This window comes from Delphinus delphis, chromosome X (assembly GCF_949987515.2).
Source record: "Delphinus delphis chromosome X, mDelDel1.2, whole genome shotgun sequence".
Classification (NCBI taxonomy): domain Eukaryota; kingdom Metazoa; phylum Chordata; class Mammalia; order Artiodactyla; family Delphinidae; genus Delphinus; species Delphinus delphis.
The window spans coordinates 83257822-83282980 of NC_082704.1; the positions used below are offsets into that span (position 1 = coordinate 83257822).

A 25159-nucleotide genomic window follows, 5' to 3' on the forward strand; every position below is an offset into this window, starting at 1 on the left:
CAGGGATTGAACCTGGGCCCCCTGCATTGGGAGCATGGAGTCTTAGCCACTGGACCACCAGGGAAGTCCCTGGCGATTACATTTTAGATACAATACCAAATGTATGATCCATAAAAGAAAAAACTGATAGCTTAGACTTAATTAAAATTAAAAACTGTGCTCTGCAAAATACACTCTTAAGAGAATGAAAAGATAAGCTGAAGACTGGGAAAAATATCTTTGCAAAACACATAGATCCAATAAAAGGCTGATATCCAAAATATACAAAGAAAAAACTCAACAATAAGAAAACAACCCAATTAAATATGGACAAGAGATATGAACAAATATCTCACCAAACAAGATATGCAAATGGAAAGTAGGCATGTGAAAAGATGCTCAACATCATATTTATTGAGGAAATTGCAAATTAAAACAACGGGAAACCGCTATAAATCTATTCGAATGGCTAAAATCCAAAACACTGCCAAATGCTGGCAAGGATATGGAGCAAAAGGAACTCTCATTCATTGCTGGTGGAAATGAAAAATAGTACAGCCAATTTGGAAGACAGTTTGGCAGTTTCTTACAAAACCCCTTAGTATTTACCCAAATGAATTGAAAATTATATCCACACAAAAATCTGCACACAGATGTTTATACTAGCTTTATTCATAACTGCCAAACCTTGGAAATAACCAAAATATCCTTCAAAGGTGAATGGATAGATTGTGGTACATCTATAAAATGGAATATTATTCAATGATAGAAAAGAGCTATCAAGCCATAAAAAGACATGGAGGATCCCTAATTGCTAAGTTAAAGAAGCCAATCTGAAATGACTGCATATTGTATGATCCCAACTATGTGACACTGTAGAAAAGACAAAATTATGGAGAGAGTAAAAAAATCAGTGGCAGCAAGGGGTTTGGGTTGTAGGGGGGAGGGAGGAAGGGCTAAAACAGGTGGAGCACAGAGGATTTTCAGGCAGTGAAACTACTCTGTATGATGCTGTAATGGTAGAAAAATCTAATACATTTACAAAAACCCAGAGAACGGTATAATGCAAAGAGTGAAACTTTATATAAATTAGAGACTTTAGTTATTAATAGTATATTAATATTGGCTCAACAATTGTTACAAATGTACCACATTAACTCAAGATGCTAATAACAGGGGGGAGGGGGTTGTGAGGGGTTATATGGAGACTCTGTAATTTCTGTTCATATTTCATAAACCTAAAACTGCTCTAAAAAGATTATTAATTTTTTAATATAAAAAGTTACTTCCATACAGTATCCGTCTCTGAAATGTTGGTCAAATACTTTCATGCATTCCACAGATTATGAGTGTCTGCTATCTTCCTGGCACCATTCTCTCTGTTCCTAGGTTTCCCTATCTGAACAATGGGAATGATAATAATAGCAACTATCTAATAAAGAATGAGAAGCAGTTTAGAAATTTTGAATTAGCATCACATTCTCTGTTTTTAATGTCCACTGTGCTTACTTCTGTCATGTTGTCTTGATAATAATCCAGAAATTATCTGTTTCTGTGTTTTTATGTTCATTAATCTGAGAAGTCGCTGAAAAATGGGACTCAGTCCATGTCACACGTGTTCACAGAATTTGGCACATAGCCTGGAAATGTGTCCAGCAGGTGCTCAATAAACATTCGTGGTATAAATGTGGATGACACATGATCTGATAATCACCCAATAAAACATGGCTATTTTTTATGAGCCATTTGTTCATTGGGGAAAATCCATGATAAATTACTGAATGCAGGATATCACTGTACTCAGTTTACCCTCACTTAGAGAAAGTTTATGTACTTGATCATTGCTCTGTTTTGAGAAATATCTAGTACCAGCACATTCTGAACTTCTTAACATATGATTTCACAATGTACTTGGGACAGTCTGTTATTTTCTGACCGTCTGATCTGAACTTACAGTTGGACTTGATTTGGTAATTCTCCAAAAACTTATCAAATATAAACTGATTAATTTTTAACATAGCTTCTCAAGTAGTTTTTACTTTTTGGATGGAGAAACAGTTGAACAAATACGTGTCTGATAATTAAATTATTTAATTTCACATAATAAAGACATATTTCATTCAGGTTTATACAGATAAAAACAAGGATGTGAATTCAATGAAGAAATCAATGGTCATGTAAAGGTGAAGTCTCTGACCTTAACAAGGAAGAGACAGCTCTCCTGCCCTTATCTCCTGCCCTTATTTTGGGATACTCCTTCTCTGCCCATTTCTCCGGTCCACTTTTCCTGTGTCCCTCCTTAGTATTTCCACTGTAGTATGTACAGATTTATATCTCAGAGTCTACAGTTCCTTCTTTTATCATTTGTCTGTCTGTTTCCCACACAAGATGGTGAAATCCATGATTATGATATACCATATTTCATTGGTCTTTGCATATCCAGGGTACAGAACACTTCTGGAAATATGGTGGGAATAACTGAGTATTTGCTGTCATAACAAATTAATATTTTATAGAGACCACAGATTGGAAAGATACCCACTTCCAATAGGGACTTGATACAGTAGATGTTATTTTTGCAGACACTATTTCTACGACTTCTGAGATCAGGTTCCAAGCAGACCACTCTGCAACTGTGAGCCTTTCTGGGAGAATCTCATCAACAAAAAAATTTTAGCAGCCCTACATGGTAGCTAGCAACACCAAAGGCACGATCCATGAAATAAATAACTGATAAGCTAGATTTCATTAAAATAAAAAACTTCTGCTCTGCAAAAGACAATGTCAAGAGAATGAGAACACAAGCCACAGCCTGGGGAAAATATTTGCAAAAGACACATCTGATAAAGAATTGTTATCCAAAATATACAAAGCATTCTTAAAACTCAACAAGAAGAGATCTGTTGTACAACACAGTACCTATAGTTAACAATATAATATTGTGTGCTTTAAAATATGTTAAGAGGATACATCTTATGTTAAGTGTTCTTACCCCACACAAAACAACGATAAAAAATACACAAAAGAGCACAAGGAAATTTTGGGGTGTGATGGATATGTTTAATACCTTGATTGCAGATATGATATCACAGGTGTATACGCATGACCAAACTCATCAAAATATATACATTAAACATGTGCAATATTTTGTATACAAATTATACCTCAATAAAGCTTAAAAAATAGCCTAATATAAAAAAAAAGATATGAAGAGACACCTTACCAAAGAAGATGTACAAATGGTAAATAAGCATATGAAAAGATGTTCAACAACAATGAAATACTATTACACACCTATTAGGATGGCCTAATCGAAATACTGACAACACCAAATGCTGGCGAGGATATCAAACAACAGGAACTCTCATTCATTACTGGTGGGTACGCAAAACGGTGCAGTCAGTTTGGAAAACAGTTTCGCACTTCTTAAAAAACTAAACATACTCTTACCATATGATCCAGCAATCATGCTCCTTGGTATTTACCCAACTGAATTGAAAACTTATAAACACATAAACATCTGCATACAAATGTTTATAACAACTTAATTCACAATTGTCAAAACCTGGAAGCAATAAATGGTCTTCAGTAGGTGAATGGATAAACTGTGGTCCATCCAGACAATGAAACATTATTCAGAGCTAAAAGGAAATGAACTCTCAAGATATGAAAAGACATGAAAGAATCTTAAATGTACATTACTTCATAACAATAAAATTACTGTTTTTAGATTTCAGCCTTAGACATTTCCATGCATTTTCTCAGATATTCAAATCCCCATTTTCTTGAAAAGAACACTTCATCTCAGGGAAGTTAAGTGACTCACCTTCTTGTGGATTCTGCTTTCCAATTTCCCACCTCAGTCCCCAGTCTACATCTCATTCTACCTCCAGCCATTACAAACTACTCCTACTTCCCTGAACCCAGCAAGCTCTCTCTCACCTCCACATCCACTCTCTCTCCTGCACACACACATGATGGATGATTACCTATTTGATAATCAAGCTATAACTTTTCCACCATATTAAATCTTATCTATCCCTTTCTTCACTGTCTGTCTTTTCACACTACAATGAAATATTGATGATCATAGGGGATCTGACTATTGTGCTCAGAGCTCTGTCCCCCGAGATGGAAAGGCCTATAGTAAGTGATCCATAAATATTTGTTGAATTAAATGCCTGATCCTTGAAGCAGTCTCGGATATGCAATCTGGTGCCTATGGGTCTCCCACCTGACTCTGGGAAACATGGAAACTGGACAAGTTAATCTTTCTGGGAAGGCCCATTGTCCAAAGAGGCCAATACAACTTAAGACTTCAGGCTTCTAGAGTCAGACCAGGATGGAATTCCACCTCTATCTCTTACTAGTTGTATGACCTTGGGGATGCTTCTCTACCTTTTTGAGCCTTAGTTTCCTCCTTTCCTTAGTTATCCTAATGAGATATTTGAAACTGCTCAACACTTCCATTCATTCAGTCGGCAAACATTTGTCGAATGTCTCCTATCGGACAGGTACTGTTTTAGGTGCCGAGAATAAGTCATAAACAAGTTACATCCATCAGCTCACAGTCTAATGAATGAAGCAGACAAACAACTGTTCACAGCACAGTGCTCTTAGGGCCATGATAAGGGAGGTCCTGGGTGCCAGAAGCAGGCTGTAGGACTAGCTGGTGCTCTTCACTTCATGTCCTTTGTTTCTAATACTGAAGTGGTGTCAGTCACCAAGGCCTGAGGCCTGCTTCTGCGATCATTCTTCATGTTTCTGTTTTTGCAAGCTCTGTGATGCTGTTGAGTTGGCCTTGACTTGACAAGGCTACTATTGTAAACCTGAGGGTTTTCCCAGAGGTATCTCTTATTGACAGTCAGAAGTACTTGGTAGTAACAAAAATGATGATGAAAATAGCTACCACTTATTTTCAAATGGACTTATAGATTCTTATTTTATTCACTGGGTGATAAACCATTATTATTATTATTGTTGTTATTCTTTCTGATGCCGAAATTATGCTATTTTTTAAAAACTACCTGTGTGCCAGGCACTGTACTACATGCTTCATTACTGTATCTAAACCTTACAACATACCAATAACAAAACCCCTGTTTTTAGGAATTCCCCGGCGGTCCATTGGTTAGGACTCAGCGCTTTCACTGCTGGGGCCTGGGTTTGACCCCTGGTCAGGGAACTGAGATCCCACAAGCTGCGCAACACGGCCAAAAAAAAAAAAATTCCTATTTTTATGCCAATTCCACATATTGGGTAATGAAGTTAAGGGAAATGTAGGGGGGTGTAAATTCATACTGCCAGTAAGAGAACAATAGTTAAAAGCACAGACTTGATTCTAAATACCATTCTACACAAAAGAAACCAGAGCTCCTTGGGAAATGGCTGATTCCAGGGCCGGAACAGGGAAAGTACAAGAAGAGCCAGGAATACCTTGCTGTACCAAAAGAAATTTTCAAAGAAAAATAGGGGTACACCTAAAAGGATACAGGAACAAGATTTACGGGGCTTCCATTGTTCCACTGACCAAATCTGGGCAAATTGGAGCATCAAACTGAATCGCGATGGTAATGGGTTTATATAGCCAGTGAATAAAATATATGTCCATGAGCTCATAGGATATCAATGAAGACATGAATAATTCACAAATGAGGGTCAGAGAAAAGCTCTTCATTGCAGAAGAATCCCAACTAGTAAATGGGGGGGAAATGATGGAGTTGGAAATGCATGATTTTTCAACCACCATTCATTAGTGGGTTTAGGGAAGAATCATCAATGATGGTAGAACAGGATATTTCCATAGTCTCCAAGTATCCCCCCACAATATATTTAAGTGGACAAAGGGAAAATAATCACTTTAGTTTGGGGTAACCTGGTGAATACAACCTTAACCAAGTGATCAACTTTAACCTCACCAGTACAGAATAAATAAATAGCATGTGCCGACTGATATAATGCACTGAGAAGGATATACTATCACTTTTGTCGTTTCCCTGGCAAAGATACACAAGCTGAATCTAGTCATGAGAATCGAAAATCAGGCAAACCCAAATTGAGGGGCATGGTTCATACTTTCAAAACTTTTATGGTCGTTCAAGACAGCAAGTCTGAGGACTTGTCCCAGACTGAAGAAGACTAAAGTGAAACAACAAATACATACAAGCGTCATTCTAGACTGGAGAGGAGAAGAGAAAATTATAAAACTTTCTATAAATGACATTGTTGAGATAATTGCCACATTTGAATAAGGTCTGTGATGAGATACATAATAGTACTGTATCAATGTTAGCTTCCTGGCTTTGATAATTGTACAGTGCTTACCCCAAAAGATGCCTTAGTTCTCAGGAAGTAACACTGCAGTATTTAGGGGTCAAAGGACATGTCTGCAGCTTACTCTCAAACGATTTAGAAAAAGTTTGTACGTATGTGCGCCTGCGTGTGGTGTGTGTATCGACAGGAAAACAAGACAGTGAGACAGACAGAAAGAGAAAGGTGGAGGAGAGAGAGAACAAATATGGGAACTATTACCTATTGTGGAATTTGGGTGAAGTAGAAATGGGAGTTCCTTGCACTATTTTTGAAACTTTTCTCTAAGTTTGAAATTATTTCCCCCAAAAAGTATCTCCCTCACAAAAAGTAATGTGGGTTCTAGATACCGACTGGGATCATTTCCTGTGTCCTTCATTATTAACTGTGTGATCACAGAAAAGTTACTTAATCTCTGAATTCAAGGTTTTTGACTGGTAAATAGGGGTAATCACTGAGCATACCTACCTCCTCAGGCCATGGTAAGGATTAAATGAGATGGTGCATATAATATGTTTTGAGCAATAGATTGGATGCAGGGAATACTCAACAGAACTTAAGCCTCTCTAACGTTTTTGATTCTTTAAAAAGTAAAGTACATCATTAACCTAGACGCTTCTAGTCTCAGTACTCAGATCTTACTGTGTCACTGAGGTGCCCGCTACGAGGCACACTCCCTGTGCCTGTGGGGGCTTACAGTGCACAATACAAGTTAGCTTTCACCATGAATATCATCATTAAGCCCGATATTTCTGATCTTAATGTCCAGCCTCCTACCACTCCACTTAGCTGCCTTGGTGTGTTCCTGGGGCCACAGAAATCCTCACATTAACACCTAGTAGGTACTAAAGTCACTAGGCTCGTATGTATGCCGTGTAGACTGTTCAGGGAGAACCGAAATATTGTTCACCCTTCCTTCGGAGCAGTGCAGTGGGTTACAGCAGAGAGCTACAAACTTCCACACATGGCAACCCTGGGGAGCAGGTTTTAAATCTCTCTTTAAGAAGTAAGTACACAGGCTCAGAGAGGTAGAGAGCCTCGCCCCAAATCACAAACTAGGGAGAGGCGGCACAGAGAATATCTCACCCATGGCCTTGCTGCTAACCTGAGCTGTCTTCAGCTCTGCCCAGTGCACAGCGTCGGTAAGCACCATCTTCCTACCTAGACTATAGACTCACTGGAGGTAGAGAACACCGTTTAGCTCTCATGTATACCCTGGCATTGAATTCACCCCCAAGCACATATTTGGGAAGAGGGTTTGTCCCTTTAACCTGGGAAGAGGGATTTCTTTATACATTTCAAGGAGCCTCTAGACACAAGTTACATGAGGTGGTTTTCTGAGTGTACACTAAAAACTCAAAGCAGACATGGGATGCCTGATGCCATAAGGGCTTTTTGTTTTTGTTCTTTAATGAAACTAGATAGTTTAGTGTAGTTTACATAGGTGGTAGGTGAAGCTGCAATGAGCAACAAGAAGAGATACTGGGGACTTCCCTGGTGGTGCAGTGGTTAAGAATCTGCCTGTCAAGGCAGGGGACACGGGTTTGAGCCCTGTTCCGGGAAGATCTCACACGCCGCGGAGCAACTAAGCCCGCATGCCACAACTACGGAGCCTCCGCTCTAGAGCCCGTGAGCCACAACTACTGAGCCCGCGTGCCACAATTACTGAAGCCCGTGGGCCCAGAGCCCGTGCTCCGCAACAAGAGAAGCCACCGCAATGAGAGGCCCGCGCACCGCAACGAAGAGTGGCCCCCGCTCGCCGCAACTAGAGAAAGCGCGCACGCAGCAACGAAGACCCAACGCAGCCCAAAATGAATGAATGAATGAATGAATTAAAAGAAAAGAGATACTGAACAACGATTAGGATGGCAGATTTCTCTACTGAGGAGATACACGGTTGTGGTCAGGGAGGGAAGCCTCAGGGGCTCTGGGGTTTTCATACTATCTGACTCATTGTCCTGGGTGGTGGTCACATAGGTTTTCACGTTATAATTGCTCATTATAAATCTCCGTATATATGTTTTACGCTTCTCTTGTATGCACGTATATATTATTTCAAAACTGAACCCAACAAAAGAGAATAGGAAGGTCCCAAGACAGGGAAGCCTTGAGATTTGAATAAAGGTATTAACATGGCTACGTGAAGATGTTATCAGTCAGAAGGGGTTGGTTACTCATCCATGAAATAAAACACTTTTAATGCCTATCTAAACACTGTGTGGGTAAAAGTGTCTCTACCAACTTGACTGTGAGCATTTCTGGTGCCTCTGTCAAAGCATTACCTAGTATGAGATGGACATATCAGATGATGTTAGCCTCATGCCATTAACAGACCAGGAGTTTGTATGCAAGACGTCAACTTTCCCCCATCTTCTGCCTCCTGAATTACCATAATCTGTTTCTTTACAATCTGAAACCACTGAGTACCAGAATTCCGCCCCCTATCAAGTACACACACACAACCTCTCTCTCTCTCTCTCCTCTCTCTCTCTCCCTGCCCCGCCCCCAACCTCGCTCTCATCTTATCACACCAGTGCACAGATGTGTTTCAGGGAACACTGTGATAAACTCCTCATCATCTCATGTTCATCTAAGCCGGTCACGATGCATCCAATATCCTTGACAATCTCTGATTTTAGGTTGGTCATGTGACCAGATTCAGTCTCATATGTTTGGGTCGATGCGGGTGGATATCTTCTGGAAAGTATCATGTCAGTTTTCTTTCTCTTTGAAAAGGAACACTGGAAGATATTTTCCCTTTTTGCCTAAATATTACCATGCCTAGATACGAGCCCTGAACTGCTACAGACATCTGGGGACCAGAATGATGAGGACACTGAGGTGGCTGAGAAAAAGAGAGGGAAAGTATCTGAACCCTTGATGACATCCCTGAGCTAGACTTCGCCATGTCTAGAACCCACCCTACTTTGCACTTCCAGTCTATTTGGGAAATGGACCAAACGGTAGTGACTGCCAGCTAACTGCCAGGCACTCCTGTTGACCCTGAAGATACTGTAGTCAACAAAACAGACATCTGTCTCTGCCCTCATAGAACTCATATTTTGGGGTAACTGTATAAACAATAAATAAAATAAATGATTAAATTATACTGTACGTAGGAAGATTACACTGTTATGAAAAGCAAACTAGGTCTGGAATGCTGAGAAACTGGAAATTTTGTGAAGCGGTCAGGATAGGCCTTCCTCAGAAAGTGATATTTGAGTAAAGTCTTGAAGGAGTTGACGGGGCGAGCTGTTAAATATGTGGAGGAAGAACCTTTGCAACACAGAGAACAGCCAGTGCAAGAGGCTTCAGTTAAAGTGTAACTACTAGGGTTAAGGTAGGTGTTGAGGGATCTAGTGGTAGTGTAGTTGCATTTCAGAGAAGTAACACAAGAGCAAATCTTGTAGAAAATGGTAGACCACGTAAATACTTCAAAGGTGTTGCAAGTTGTTGTTGTTCTAAGGCAATAAAGTGTAGTGGCTTAGAATCAAGTGGTAGCACGGGAGGAGGCATTAGACCATGGAAGCAACAGGATTTCTGGATGGATATAATGGCAAGACTGACCCCAATCTTTCTAAGTGAGCATCTAGAAGGATAACGTGTTTTTCTGTTTGCTTGTTTTGCTGCTGTTGCTTGTTCTCAACATCTTTATAGGAGTATAATTGCTTTACGATGGTGTGTTAGTTTCTGCTGTATAACAAAGTGAATCGGCTATACATAATACATCTATCCCCATATCTCCTCCCTCTTCCGTCTCCCTCCCATCCTCCCTATCCATCCCCTCTAGGTGGTCACAAAACACCGAGCTGATCTCCCTGTGCTATGCGGCTGCTTCCCACTAGCTATCTATTTTACATGTGGTAGTGTGTATATGTCAGTGCTACTCTCTCACTTCGTCCCAGCTTCCCCTTCCCTGTGTCCTCAAGTCCATGCTCTACGTCTGTGTCTTTATTCCTTTCTGGCCCATAGGTTCTTCAGAACCACTTGTTTTTTTTTTTTTTTTTTTGGAGATTCCATATATATGTGTTAGCCTACGGTATTTTTTTTTTCTCTTTCTGACTTACTTCACTCTGTATGACAGTCTCTAGGTCCATGCACCTCACTACAAATAACTCAGTTTCGCTTCTTTTTATGGCTAATATTCCATTGTATATATGTGCCACATCTTCTTTATCCATTCATCTGTCGATGGACACTTAGGCTGCTTCCATGTCCTGGCTATTGTAAATAGAGCTGCAATGAACATTGTGGGCCATGACTCTTTTTGAATTATGGTTTTCTCAGGGTATATGCCCAGGAGTGGGATTGCTAGGTCGTATGGTAGTTCTATTTTTAGTTTTTTAACGAACCTCCATACTGTTCTCCATAGTGGCTGTATCAGTTTACATTCCCACCAACAGTGCAAGAGGGTTCCCTTTTCTCCACACCCTTTCCAGCATTTATTTTTTGTAAATTTTTTTTTTTTTTTTTTTTTTTTTTTTTTTTTTTTGCGGTACACGGGCCTGTCACTGTTGTGGTCTCTCCCGTTGCGGAGCACAGGCTCCGGACGCACAGGCTCAGCGGCCATGGCTCACAGGCCCAGCCGCTCCGTGGCATGTGGGATCTTCCCGGACCGGGGCACGAACCCGTGTCCCCAGCATTGGCAGGTGGACTCTCAACCACTGCGCCACCAGGGAAGCCCGTCTGTAGATATTTTGATGATGGCCATTCTGACTGGTGTGAGGTGATACCTCATTGTAGTTTTCACTCACATTTCTCTAACGATTAGTGATGGTGAGCATCCTTTCATGTGTTTGTTGGCAATCTGTATGTCTTCTTTGGAGAAATGTCTATTTAGGTCTTCCTCCCATTTTTTGGATTGGGTTGTTTGTTTTTTTTGATATTGAGCTGCATGAGCTGCTTGTATGTTTTAGAGATTAATCCTTTGTCCGTTGCTTCGTTTGCAAATATTTTCTCCTATTCTGAGGGTTGTCTTTTCGTCTTGTTTATGGTTTCCTTTGCCGTGCAAAAGCTTTTAAGTTTCGTTAGGTCCCATGTGTTTATTTTTGTTTTTACTTCCATTCCTCTAGGAGGTGGGTCAAAAAGGATCCTGCTGTGATTGATGTCATAGAGTGTTCTGCCTAGGCTTTCCTCTAAGAGTTTTATAGTGTCTGGCCTTACATTTAGGTCTTCAATCCATTTTGAGTTTATTTTTGTGTATGGTCTTAGGGAGTGTTCTCATTTCATTCTTTTCCATGTAGCTGTCCAGTTTTCCCAGCACCACTTATTGAAGAGGCTGTCGTTAGAAGGATAATGTTAACTGAGATGACAAAGAACAGAAGTCGACTGTTTGAAATAAGTTCAGTTTTTACAGGGCTAAAATCTAATGTCTATTAGACATCCACGTGGACTTCCAAGTGGACAGTGGCAACAGACGCTGGAGTCTAAGTTGGATATCTAAACTGGGGAAAGAAGAGGGTCCAGATGGCATAGAAAGCCACAGTACTGGATGAGATCACGAAAGGAATGAGTGTAGGTAGAGAGGAGAAGAGGACAAGGATTCAGTTCTGAGGTTTGTTGGTATCAAGAGGTCACAGGAACAGGAGGAGAAACAGCCAAGAAGACTGAGGAGCTACAGCTGCATGACATCAGAGAACAACCAGGAAAGTACTGTCCTGGAACGCAGGTGTGTATGTGTCAACTTGACTGGATAACGGGGTGTCCAAATATTTGGCTAAACGTCATCTCTGGGTATGTCCGTAAGGCTCTTTCCAGGTGAAACTAACATTTGAATCTGTGGACTCAGGAAAGCAGTGTGCCCTTCCCAGCACGCGTGGACATCAAACAATCCCTCGAGGCCTGAACAGAACCAAAACGTGGAGGAAGGAAAAACTGAGTCTTTCCTGCCTGACTGAATGAACTGGGACATTGATCTTCTTCTGTCCTCGGCACTACAGTTTCTCAGGTCTTCAGACCCCGACTGGAATCTACATCGTTGGTTCTCTTGGTCCTCGGGCCACTGTCAAACTGAATTAGGCCACCAGCTCTTCTGGGTCTCCAGCTTGCAGGCACCAGACTGGGAGACTTCTCAGCCTCCACAACTGCGTGAGACAATTCCTTTTAATAAATCACTTCCCGTATACATATCCTATTGTTTCCACGTCTCTAGAGAATGCTGAATAATACATCAGAGGAGAAAGTAGTTCCAGGTGGAGGGAGGGATCAACTGGGTCCAAAATTACGGACGGGTCACTTAGGGAGGGGACTGTGACACAGCCATTGACTTAGAAATATCAATGTCATTCTTACGTTGACCGCAACAGTTGCAGTTTAGGTGAAGGTGTACTTGTTCGATCAGAGTGAGATTAAGACAGAATGGGAGGAGGGGAACTGGAGACAGCGAGTGTAGACGCTCCTTATGGGAGGTCTGCTACCAAGGGGAGGAGAAAAGGCCCCATAGGAGGTAAGAGGGAGTGAGGCAAAAAGAACGTCGTTTTGTGTTTGTTTTTTAATAATAATAATAATAAAAATAACAACACCAGTTTGTATGCTGACAGGAATAATCGAGCAGAGGGAGGAAAAGTGATGCTGATGTTGCAAATACTCTGAGATCATGAACTTCCTTTTGAATTGAGCCAATCTAGGAAAGAATTTTCTGCTACTTGCAACCCAAAGAATGTTCACTAACAGAGTGAGCAGTGTCTTCATACGTGTAAGTCTTTCCTGTTTTATGCCCACTGAGGTATAATTTTTAATAGTGCTCTCATGCTGGTGTGGATGACAAATTATATGGTCACACTAATTAGTTAGGGACATTGGTTCTGAAGCCATAGATTCCAATCCTGGGCCTGCCACTTACCAGCTGTCATCTTGGACAAATTACTTAACTTCTGTGCTTCAGTTTCTTCATACGGAAAGGGGACTAACAATGGCATGTATCTCATGGTGTTTTGCTGAACAAATGAGGTAAAGCATTTAAAGAGCTTACAAAAGGACTTGCTAAATATGGTAAATATTTCATAAATATTAGGTATTATTAAATCTGCATGCCACATGATGCAGAATTCTCCTATACGGTAAAGAATGTAAGCTGCTTCCTGATCCGTTTTTCCCTTTCACACATATAACCTTAAAGGTAATTAGTTTAAATGCAACGAACAAAGTGAAATTATTCACAACTCCGTCTTATAGGCGACGAAGCTGGGAAACCGAACAGTTAATTGAGATAGAATAGGAATTTTTAAATAAATGTTAAATTATGGACTGTGTCAAGGTGCCTGGAGTGATGTGTGATATTATGTGTCGACGTGACTGGCCCACGGAGGATGCCCAGATATTAGGTCGACCATTATTGTGAGCGTGTCTGTGAGGGAGTTTTAGATGAGATCACCATTTGGATAGGTAGACTGAGTAAAGCAGGTGGCCCTCTAGTGGGAGTGTCCCATGGCAATCACTCGAAAGCCTGAATAGGACAAAAAAAGCTGACCTTCCCTCAAGCAGGAGGGACTCAAGCCTGACTGCTTGAGGGGGGACACTGGTCTTTCCCTGCCTGCGGACTTGAACTCAAAAAGCGCATCTTCTTGAGACGATGCCAGCAACTTCGGGACTGGAACTTACACCACTGGCTCTCCTGGTTCTCAGGCCTTTGGACTCGGACTGGAACTACACCATCAGCTCTCCTGGGTCTCCACCTTGCCAAGTGCAGGTCTTGGGTCTTGTCAGCCTCCACAAACATGGGAGCCAATTCCTAATAAAAAAAAATCTCTCTCTCTCTCTCTCTAAATATCCTATTGGTCCTGTTCCTCTGGAACCCTGACCAATACACTTGGGAAGGCACAAGCACCTGGTGCAAGTTAAACTACATGATGACATGATGGAACTCAGTAAAGAGTGGGCAGTATGATCACAGGAATTACAGATACCCCATCAGGGTCGCAAAACAGGGTTTTAACAAATAATCATCTGATGGTTAGTAAAGGCTGTGGTAGGCAGAATTCTAAAACTGGTCTCCCAACATATCCCACCATAATCCCAGGTATTGCGAATTAGAGGAGGAATCACGTGCACATTTGCACTATGCTGCATGGCTAACAGGATTTTGCAGTTGTAATTGAGGTTATTAAACCCCTGACCTTAAAATAAGGAGATTATCCTGGATTATCCAAAAGGGCCTAATCTAACCACAGGAGCCCTTTAAAAGCAGACCGTTCTCTCTGGCTTGCAGCAGAGGGAAGCAACAGAGATCTGAAGCCCAAGGAGGATCTGACACACCACTGTTTGCTTAAAGATGGAGGGAACCACACACAGGCAGCCTCTAGGATCTGAGAGCAGCCCCGACGACATCCTGCAAGGACATAGTTCAGTCCTGCCACCACAAGAGCTGGATTCTGCCACTCACCTGGATGAATGAGCTTGGCAGCTGCTTTTTCCCCGGAGCCTCCAGGTAAGGTCCCAGGCCCACTGACACCTTGATTTCAGCCTTGTGAGACCCTAACCAGAGAACTCACTTGATGCATGCCACACGTGTTACCTGTGGAAACCGTGAAATAATAAATACGTGCTGGTTTAAGCTGCCAAATTTGCGGCAATTTGTTACGCAGCACTAGAAAGCTGACACACCGGTATTCAGGTCATTAGCATATTGAATCTGTTGTGCGTAAGGTAATTCTCTGTAGTATCCAACCTACTGGGGAGGGTGAGGAATCATTTCTGGCCCAGCCATAACCACATGAACCTCTAAGGTGCAAATTAAAATAAGCGCCACCAAAGTCGCAGGGCAGAGAATTCTAACGCTAGTGTAGTGGAAGATTAACTGCAATACAGAGGCAAGAACAGACAGCCTGCAGTGTGACAGCAACATGAGGGCACGTCCTGGTAAGATAGGGCCATACTCAGTGTGAAGGGCTTGGACACTGGAGCTGCCCACTCAGTCCCTGCACTTCAGATAAAGCAGAACACTCAGTTCCCAGGCTCCCTACAGGGCAACAGCAGGCAAGCACAGTCAGGGGAACTGCAGGTAGTGGCTCTGAATTAAATGGAAATAAAGTTTTATGAAAAAGGGTTTGGTGCCATAGACATTCTTTGAGGCTTTAGAGGTAGACAGACTGGCTCCAACACTCTGTGATCCTAGCTGTGTTTCAGAATTCTAAGTTATTAACTGTGTGTGAGCGTGTGTATGTGTGTGCGCGCGTGTGTGCGCAGGTGAGACGCCTCCTCGATAATCCTGACAAATCTTTACAGACCACTGGGTTTAAGATCTGCCTGCGTGATTTTCTGTACGAAGACAGCTGGATCAGCTTGCCTGATCCCTCTAACCCCAGAGCCTACCACGGCACGTGGAACATACGCATTTTCTGACTTTTACACCAGCTCCCTGTATTCAGCAGCTTCTAGTACCAGTGCACTGCTGACTTCCTGGCTTCGTGATCAGTGTTGGCCTTTCTAACAATCTCTCAGTTTCTGAAATGTCCTCACGGTGGGAGCCTTTTTAAAGCCCCTAGGCTTTGCAAGTGAAAAGTGACTGAAGCATAAAAATCATTTAAAGAAATTTAACTGCAGAAATTAATTAGTGAATATAAGACTGGTAATTTGATTATTTGTTTTGCTGAAAATCACAAATATTCGGGATTAAGGAATCACATCCATGAGCCCCCAAACAGTCGAATTTTCAGATAGAGGCCTTCATGTTCACAGTCACAAGGTCTCAGTTCCCCTGATCTGACTCCTGATCCTACTGCCTCTATTTTTTTTTATCACCCAAGTCTGTGTCTCCTCTTCCTCTTTTCCTCTCTTGCACTGTAAATGTACTCCGTGGATACTTCTAATTCAGAAATTACATTCTTTTTTATGTTTGTTTTCCTGTGAGATCCTTAAGGGCTGGTACCATATTTTCTTTGCTCTTTGCTTATCCTGTACGACGTACACTGCATGAAACATGGTAGGCATTGCTGAAGGTTTGCTGAAGGCATTTCTTTCATACTGAAACTCTGACAGCAAAAGCATCCACTTGCAATCTGGGAGTAGGACAGTAGATGCATTCTATATAGGTAGCATGTGTGTGGTCTTTGAGTATCATGCAAACTCTTCTAGAACCTAGGAGGTGTTGGAGGACGAGATCTGGTTCATTTGTCCATGTGCCTCTACACAGCACGTGGCACGGTCTTTAGCCCACAATATGGCTAAAAGCAACAATTCCCAGAACTTAGCCATGTGTAAGCCTTTCCATGTCTGCCACCCCCAACTCTAATGTTATAAGCTTAATGTTTTCTGTAAAGGAAGGTACTATTTGTCATGAGAAAAACTCGAAAAATAAATAGAATGATGACATAGCAACGGTGTGGAATTTTAAAATTTACATTGGTGACTCTCAAGAACACAGGAATTTTTTTCAAAAACTTTTAAAAAATGTGGAGATATGCAGACAATGGATTGTGACAGCAGTTCTCCTAAATCCCAGCTCTGCCACTTCCTAGCTCTGTGATGAGCAAGGTATCTACCCTCCTGGGCCTTGGTTTCCTCATTTGTGAAACTGGAATAATGGTACTTATGCCACAGGGATTTTATGAAAACTGTCAGTGAGATATGTAAATACCTGACACATGGTAGGCCCTCAAAGAGATTTTATCATCTCTTCTGATATGTAGTTAGGAAAAAGCAACAACAGAAAAACAGGATTCCTTTACAAGAATTTTGGGAATTACACACAGCAGAAAGTTCATCCGAAGCAACAAATCAAGGATACCTCCTTTGAGACGTAGGCTGGTACTAAAAGCTATCTGATCAAAGTTAAAGCGAAGCTCAGAAACTAAGAGTCTAATTGGTGTCCTCTCCTAGGAGATCTCGTATTTGGGGAAAACTGCTAAGAAAACCACCGATTTTCCAATGTGCCCTGAAATAATAAACACCCGAGGAGAAGATGGGGGGAAAAGAGTAAAGGAAAAGCCGTTTTCCTACTAATCTCGAATTCCAGAGGATGATGCCCGGCTCAGAACCCCTGGTCAGAGCCACCCTACCATGCTGCTCACTAATGGTGCACCTTCCCAGAACAGGTGGATTTTACTGGGGGTACCGGGAGAATGTGGCCGTTTTCCTGATCCCAATTTTGATTCTATACCTCGCTTGTGGTCTTCATCAAAGGAGCCTGCGAAATGTGCAGAACAGCTTGGTAACCCTGAGAAATCTGTAGTATTGCTTCTGAGGGAACTGGTCTCACGGTGCCTGGGCCTGTGGGTGCACAGCAGCATTGATCAGTAAACTCCTGATCTTCCCTCCTGGGCCAGTTGGATGTCTTTGTGGAAGAAAAGGGCATCCTGCCAAGAACAGGATTCTCACACAAGGAAACTAGCTCTGCAACAAAGGACCCTCCCCAGGATCCACAATCATCAAAAGTCATGAAGGAGTGTAAACAACAATTACTTTGTTCCTTCACAAGGACTCAGAATAGTCACCTTCCATCTGCAGCAGCAGGAATCAGTGTTGAATATACCAACATTTGGCCAAAGCAGCTGGGGCGAGATCTCTGGGATGAAGAGCTTCTGCAAGTGTTAGGAGATGGGATGAAAGCTTTGGAGAGCTGGATCAGTGAAAAAAGGAAGGGAACCGGACAGGACTGCTGGGAGCAAATTAAGCGGGGGTCTGCCTATGCTGCACTCTTTCTGGGGTGTTATCATCGGTGAGCCCCGAGTTTCCCTCTCATTTGGGCTATCTACTGCCAGATCGTGGGCAACTTACAGAATGTCCGTCATCTCAACAGTCTCCCTTACGAAGTGGGAATGACAATATTTCCTCTGAAGGAATTCAACTACAAATCCTGTAGTCCTAGGATTCAACTACAGAAGATCAATGAAGAGCCTAGCTTGGTGCCCATCGCTGCATGTACTATTACTTCACATTAATCTCAACTTTCATTTCAACTAGCTCATTACATTCTTTTGCGTTCACCACGTTTAACTGTATGATTACCTTTTATTCTCAAAGATACACTTTTATTTGAAGAAAATATATTATGTAAATTAGTACATGTTCTGCACAGATAAAGCAAAGTCTATTTAGGTGACGAAGGCCTGAGGTCTGGAAACGCCACCCTAAGTCATGCTGTGTAGTAAGCACAGGGCTGGCCTAGGAGGGATCCACGGAAAATGAGTCAGACATCTGGCCGCGCCGACCAGCAGAGTTTGCATGGCAGCTGATACAGACATGGTGCTCACACAGATGGCACCTACTGGAATAACTGCAGTTTGTAAACAGAATGTTTTCCCTGTTAGTATCGCTTTCACAAATTAATTAATTAACGGATTGATTAATTCAATGAATATTCCGTAGTGCCTTCCCAGTTGTATCAGAAAGTGTCCTGGATCATGGACTGACAAAGACCAATGAAACATGGCCCTTGCCCTCAAGGGTATCACAATGTACCAAGGGAGGCAGACACACTCATTACATCAACAGATATCCTCTGCATGACTACAATGTGTGCTCAGCAAAGTTCTGGGCTGCTGGAGATTGACCAGTGAGCAAGAGACAAAGATCCCTAAGACCAAGGACCTCACAGCTGGGAGCTCTGGGGGAGGACAGAGATAAGCAACAAACATAACAAAGAAGTAAATAACAGAGTCTGTTAGTTGATAAGTGTTATAACAAAAGGACAATTTAGGCCAAGGCAAAGGGGATCAGGGATAGGGTGGAGGGTGGGAAAGACGGGTGCACTTGGCAATATGCTGTTCTGTGGCCTGCTTAGCCCTCACTGAGAAGGCGAGAACTGAGCAAGGCCTCCAGGGAAATGAGGAAGTCAGCCAGGCAGATGTGGGTGAGGAGCATCCGGGCAAAGGGAAGAGCTAGAGCAAAGACCCTGAGGAGGGAGCCTGGCTGACAAGATCCAGAAACTGCAGAGTCCTGGACCTGAGTGACTGAAGCGAGGCTGGTGGGGTAAAGTCAGAGAGGAAATGGGGCCAGATCTTGTAGGGCCTCGTACACCTTTCTGAGGGTTTCGCATTTGACTCTGAGCCATGAACGGAACAGCGCTAGGAAGGGTTTAGTTGCTGAATTAGAGGTCTGTACAGAGGACAGTATCAGTGAAGAGCAGGGATACAGCAGTCAGGGGACCAGAGGGAGTGATCAAAGAAGCAGGAGAAATCAAGGAGTGCTGCCTCTTTGCGAGAGAGTGGAAACACTCACCTGGACTTGACCTCCATTGACCGTTGGGCTCACGCCCGTGACTGTGCACACGTGTGCCGTTACTCACAAAATCACAAACTTACAAGTCCTGTATTCATCCCCATGGTTCATCCATTAAGCAAAGAAAAAAAAATGGGGAGGTAGTTTTTTGTTCCAATCCCTTTGTATTTGAGAAGTTTCTACTGAACTACCTACTGTAGCCCCACTCTGAAGCCCTTGCTGTGTTTCAAGGAAAAACAGATTATCCAAGGAACATGATGAAGCCTCCCTTTTCACACACGTGAAAAGCTATGTGTGGAGTTGCCTCTCTTCACTCGTCTTTCATTTTATATTTGTAATAAACAATTATTAGGTACAATGAGAACCATCCTTTATGATCCATGTAGGCTCTGTCACACTCTTTCAGTCAATCAATGTATTTTGAATCCCTGCTGGATGCCGAGCTCAGGTCACTGTGCTGACTCAGGGGGAACAGGTATGTATCAGGCTGGACCCTAGCCTTTCAATTTCTTACAAACATGCAGACAGATCATCACAGCGCTCGATCCTTGATTAGAGCCATGACAGAATTAAAGTCAAGGGAGCCCGGTAAAATGGAGGAGGGTCATTTAATCGCAGTGTAAGGGGTGGGTGAGTACACATGGTCAGGAAAGCCTTTGGGGGAGGGTTGAAGTTAATGAGTTAGGTACTTTTACTATCCCCATTTTACAGATGAGAACTATCAAGGTCCAAGATATTCACTTGCTTAAGGCTGCACAGCTACTGAGAGAGCCAGACTTAAGTTCTAGGGCATTTGGTTTACAAAACACCAATTTTTTTCCCACTCACTGACTACTACTAAAATCACATTTCCCGACTCTGCTTCCCTTTAGTACGTCTAGAAATCCTCTCAGGTATGTGTGGTCACTCTCCTGAAAGCTGGGTGCAGCTGTGAAGACCACAAGGCTCTCAGAAGGTCTGTAACGTTCTCCTTCTGCGGTGACAGCTGTTCTGGAGAGCTCCTCCCTCTTAGAATTGCATTCCACTTAAAATTAATCACAAAAGAGGCAGCTCTAGGTTCCATGCCCATCTCACCAAGAAAGGCACCCAACTTCCCAGGACCATGCTTCTAATGTTGCTGTCACTTTCCAATCTGCCTGCTCTTTCCTAAATCAGAAAACATGTGGAAATATGTATCCCAGACTAGTTGCGCTCAGAGCAGATCCTCTCAGTTTTAGAACATTACATAGAAGCTGTGTTCTCCTGGCTGCCCAGATCTCCCAGGCAGAAAAAAACGAGAGCGGAGGAAGTCTGCGCCACAAGGAATGACATGCACTGTGTGTGTATCTCAGCAACTCTCAACACGTGTGAAATCTGTCATAGTGAAGGGAAGATTACCTTTGGTGGCAGGCAGACCAGCGTGTGACTCAGCTCCATCACTTGCTGCCTCACCTCCTTAAACCCATCTCAGCCTGTCTCTTAATCTGTTGAAAGGAGATTTTGATACTCATTTTTCAATTTTGCTGGTAAATAAATATTACATGCATAAAGCGGACCCTCGACAAATCAAAATCAATGCCCAGGATGATGACAAAATAGAACGTCTTCTTCTCTGTAACACTAATTCCATTTTATGCTTGCAGGGGAAATTGAACGTCAAGTTGTTAAGTAACGTGTCAAGGTGACATCCTTCATTGGTGGGAGTGAGATGGGCCCTCAGGTGGGCTTTTCACTATATTTCTCAGGAGAAGAACATCCAGAGCGGAAATAGCTTCCTTTGAACTCAGTGACCCTTAGCAAATGAACACCTTACCTAAGAAGTCAACTCTGAACGTCATCCAAAAATGCCACAACAGAATGTAAACTGGTGGAGCCACTGTGGAAAACGGTATGGAGGTTCCTCAAAAAAACTAAAAACAGAGTTGCCATATGATCCTGCAATCCCACTCCCAGGCATATATCTGGAGAAAAACATAACTTGAAAAGATACATGCACCCCAGTGTTCACTGCAGCACTCTTCACAACAGCCAAGACATGGAAACAACCTAAATGTCCATCGACAGAGGAATGGATAAAGATGATGTGGTTCCTATATACAATGGAACACTACTCAGCCACAAAAGAGAATGAAATAATGCCACTTGCCGCAACATGGATGGGCCTAGAGATTATCATACTAAGTGAAGGAAGTCAGACAGAGAAAGGCAAATACCATGTGATATCACTTATATGTGAAATCTAAAATATGACGCGAATGAACTTATCTACGAAACAGAAAAGGACTCACAGACATAGAGAGCAGCCTCGTGGTTGCCAAGGGGGAGGAGGCTGGGAGAGGGATGGATTGGGAGTTTGGGATTAGCAGATGCAAAGTATTATATATAGAATGGATAAACAGCAAGGTTCTACTGTACAGCGCAGGGATCTATACTCAATATCCTGTGATAAACCATAATGGAAAAGAACATGAAAAAGAATGTATACATATGTATAACTGAATCACTTTGCTATACAGTAGAAATGAATACAACGTTGTAAATCAACTACACTTCAATAAAATAATTTTTTTTAAATGCCACAACAAACCGTAGCTCTTGATAAAAAGAATCCTTTTGACAAGACATGGTGACTTTGTGAGAGCACAGCTATAGAGACATGAAGACTTGAATTCAAATACTAACTCCACTCTAAGCCTTCTCTTCTATGAAACGGAAATAATAACTGTCTCCTTAGGATTTAATGGGCTGTCAGTTAAACAGGATACAGGGCTCAACACAGGGTCTGGCACAAAGACTGACACGTACAAATATTACATGTCTTAACTTCATCCCTCTCCTTCTGACTCCAGGGAAAGTTCAATGGCAACCTCTTCAAGAAGAGGTGGAATTTCTACTGGGAAACATACTTTCTTTATTTTTGGTTGGATTTTGATGGATGGCAGTTAATGGTGGTGTCAGCTAGCTCTTGATGTATAAGAAACCACCCCAAATTTTAGTGGCTTTAAACAACAACTGATTCTTTTGCTCATAATTCTGCAGCCCAACGACTTCAGCTGGGCTCGGGTGACTGGTCCTTCTGCTCTTCTCAGAGGGCTTACTTACGCATCCGTGGTCAGTGCTCTATCGGCTAACTGGCTCTGCTGCGGGCTGTATGGTCTAGGATGGTCTCACCTACATTTCTGGCAAAGGATCCACTGTAAGGTGGGGTGAAGGCGATGCATGGACTGTGGATCTCTCATCATTCACCTAGCCCAGGCTTCTTCACATTGTTGTCATCTTGTTTCAAGAGCAGCAAGAGAGGGCAAACCCCAGTGCACAGACACTTTTCAATTCTCTGCTTGCTTCACACTTGCTATGGTCCCATGGCACAAAGCAAGCTCCGTGCCAAGGCCAAGGACAATGTGGGAGGCATGCACGTATCACAGCTGTTGCTGTAACAGTCTGCTACCACAGTGGCTCATGAAACAACCCTGTTCATCAGTGGAGAAACAATGAACTATAGATAAACCAGACAGCAGAGTGCTAGTCTCCCAAAAAAGATTTCTACTCTTCTTTAGAAAAAGTTAAAACTGTCTTGCCCTATTGTTTTAACAGGTGGAAAATAAAATTATTTTATGAAATTTGGAAAAAAACTAATTTGGAAACTTCCTTGGCATTGCACTAAACCTACAACCTGTGGATCTCTTTATCCAGGAACATGTTATGACTTTGCCAGTAGGAATTCAGTCTCTACCTCCTTCCATATTATAATGTTGCTTCTCCTCCCCCTTCCAATAAATATGCCCCACCCCCAGCACAGACACATTGCATAGGCATAATCTGATGTGGGAGTGATGCAGCAGACTATAAAACGGCACCTCTGGTGAGACAAGGACATACTACCTGGTAACTGTGAAGCAGACTGGTGATGTGGCTGGGGCCTGTTTGGTCCACACCTCCCTGCAGACACCAGTCCAATCTCCCAGCTTTGCTAAAGTTCCTCTTGATTAATTCAAATATCTTTTAGAGTTGAGTACAAGTTTTATCATTTTCTACTACAATGCCCTAACCATATTTTTTAGGATCCCTCGGTATTTTGTTTACTTTGTAGTGGTTGATATTGCTACTGTGATGTCATCGTTTCCACATTATATTTTCTACAGGGTTATTGCTGGCATACATGAAAGCTCTTGGGATTTTAAATGTTAATGTTTATTAACGTCTACCATTTAAAGAAATTTATTTTTTATTTATTTTTATTTATTTATTTTTGCCGTACACGGGCCTCTCACCATTGTGGCCCCTCCCGCTGCGGAGCACAGGCTCCGGACGCGCAGTCTCAGCGGCCATGGCCCACGGGCCCAGCCGCTCCGCGGCATGTGGGATCCTCCCGGACCGGGTCACGAACCCGTGTCCCCTGCATCGGCAGGCGGATTCCCAACCACTGCGCCACCAGGGAAGCCCTAAAGAAATTTATTTTTACATCGTTTCTTAGGTGTTTCCCAAGAATATATTCCTACCATCTGCTAAGAATGACAATTTTGTCTTATTTATCAAAATGGTAGGCTTTTTTCTCTTTACAATCTCATTGCACGGGAGAGAAAATCTAAAATGATATGTAATAATATGGGTGATAATTGGTATATTTGCCTAGATCCTGACTATAATGGATTTTGTTTCTAGTTGTTTAACATCATTTATTTGTGAGTATGGGCACACTGAGGTATACAGCCTGTGCTGAAATCTATTTTCCTAGTGTTTTGGGGGTTTTTTTGTTGTGTTTTGTTTGTTTGTTTGTTTTGTCCACACCTCGCGGCGTGAGGCAGTTCCCCAGCCAGGGATCCAACCCGTGCCCCCTGCATTGAAGCGCAGAGTCTTAACCACTGGGCCACCAGGGAAGTCCTCCTAGTTTGTTTTTAATCACGGTATGTTGCCTTCCTCCAAATGTTCCTTGATCATCCATATATCGGTAAAATATGGTCATTAGCACTAGTATCGCTATTGGTTGAGGTCATTCTCTTCATCTCTCCATTTTACCATTTTCTTCATACAGTTTTATTATATTATGCCCATATATTTTTGTCTTATTATACTTCTAGATATTGAGGGTAGTCTTGCCACCAGGAACAGAATCAATTTTATGAGCTATTTGGATACACACGGCGTGGAACAAGCTGAACTGGCAAGCTGAACTAACTTGTTATTTAAAAACCGGACTGTATGTTTCGTAACCATTTTCCACATACCTTTCCGATTCAATTTCTCCTTGATGAATGGATTATTTCACTGGAAAAGTGAGGTGTTGTGATCCTGCTTGCCTGATGCCAGCAGACGGTCTGTGGGTAAGAGAGAGACAAAGATGCCTAAGTTGCAATAAGGCAAAAGGGAGGGGATATCAGAGGTCTTCTCCACAGGTTACTGTGAGAGCAGGGAAACAATAAGAAAAAATACGAAGGAGGGGGAAGGCTTTAGGCTGTTACATCTGGGGCTGTGGGAGGGCCACTTCTTGGCCAAGGGGACAGGATGACCAGACAGAGGGGAGAGAGCACCAAGTGGCCTTGCTGGAGTCCCTGGCCAGGAGGCTTCTAAAAATCAACATGCAAAATATGAAGGGATTGCCAGAGGCATGTTTCCCAAAGCCTCAACCAGTACTTCTCAATGAGAAAGAGAGACAAGGGTGGAGTGTGTGGAGGGGAGAGATTCCTGGGATTTAATAAAACACTGCTTTGGGTGGTTCTCCAGCTGTTGGGTGAACATG

At 42.4% G+C, this 25159-nt stretch overlaps 1 long non-coding RNA gene across 1 annotated transcript in view; it reads right to left on the reverse strand.

Annotated features, from left to right (window-relative positions):
- The window catches only part of LOC132418553 (uncharacterized), a 38494-nt gene extending 23748 nt beyond the window's left edge, over positions 1 to 14746 (reverse strand). The window contains exon 1 of the long non-coding RNA XR_009518017.1: positions 14669 to 14746. This is a non-coding gene — a long non-coding RNA (uncharacterized lncRNA). The remainder of the gene's footprint in view (positions 1 to 14668) is intronic.
- Positions 14747 to 25159: the final 10413 nt, after the last annotated feature.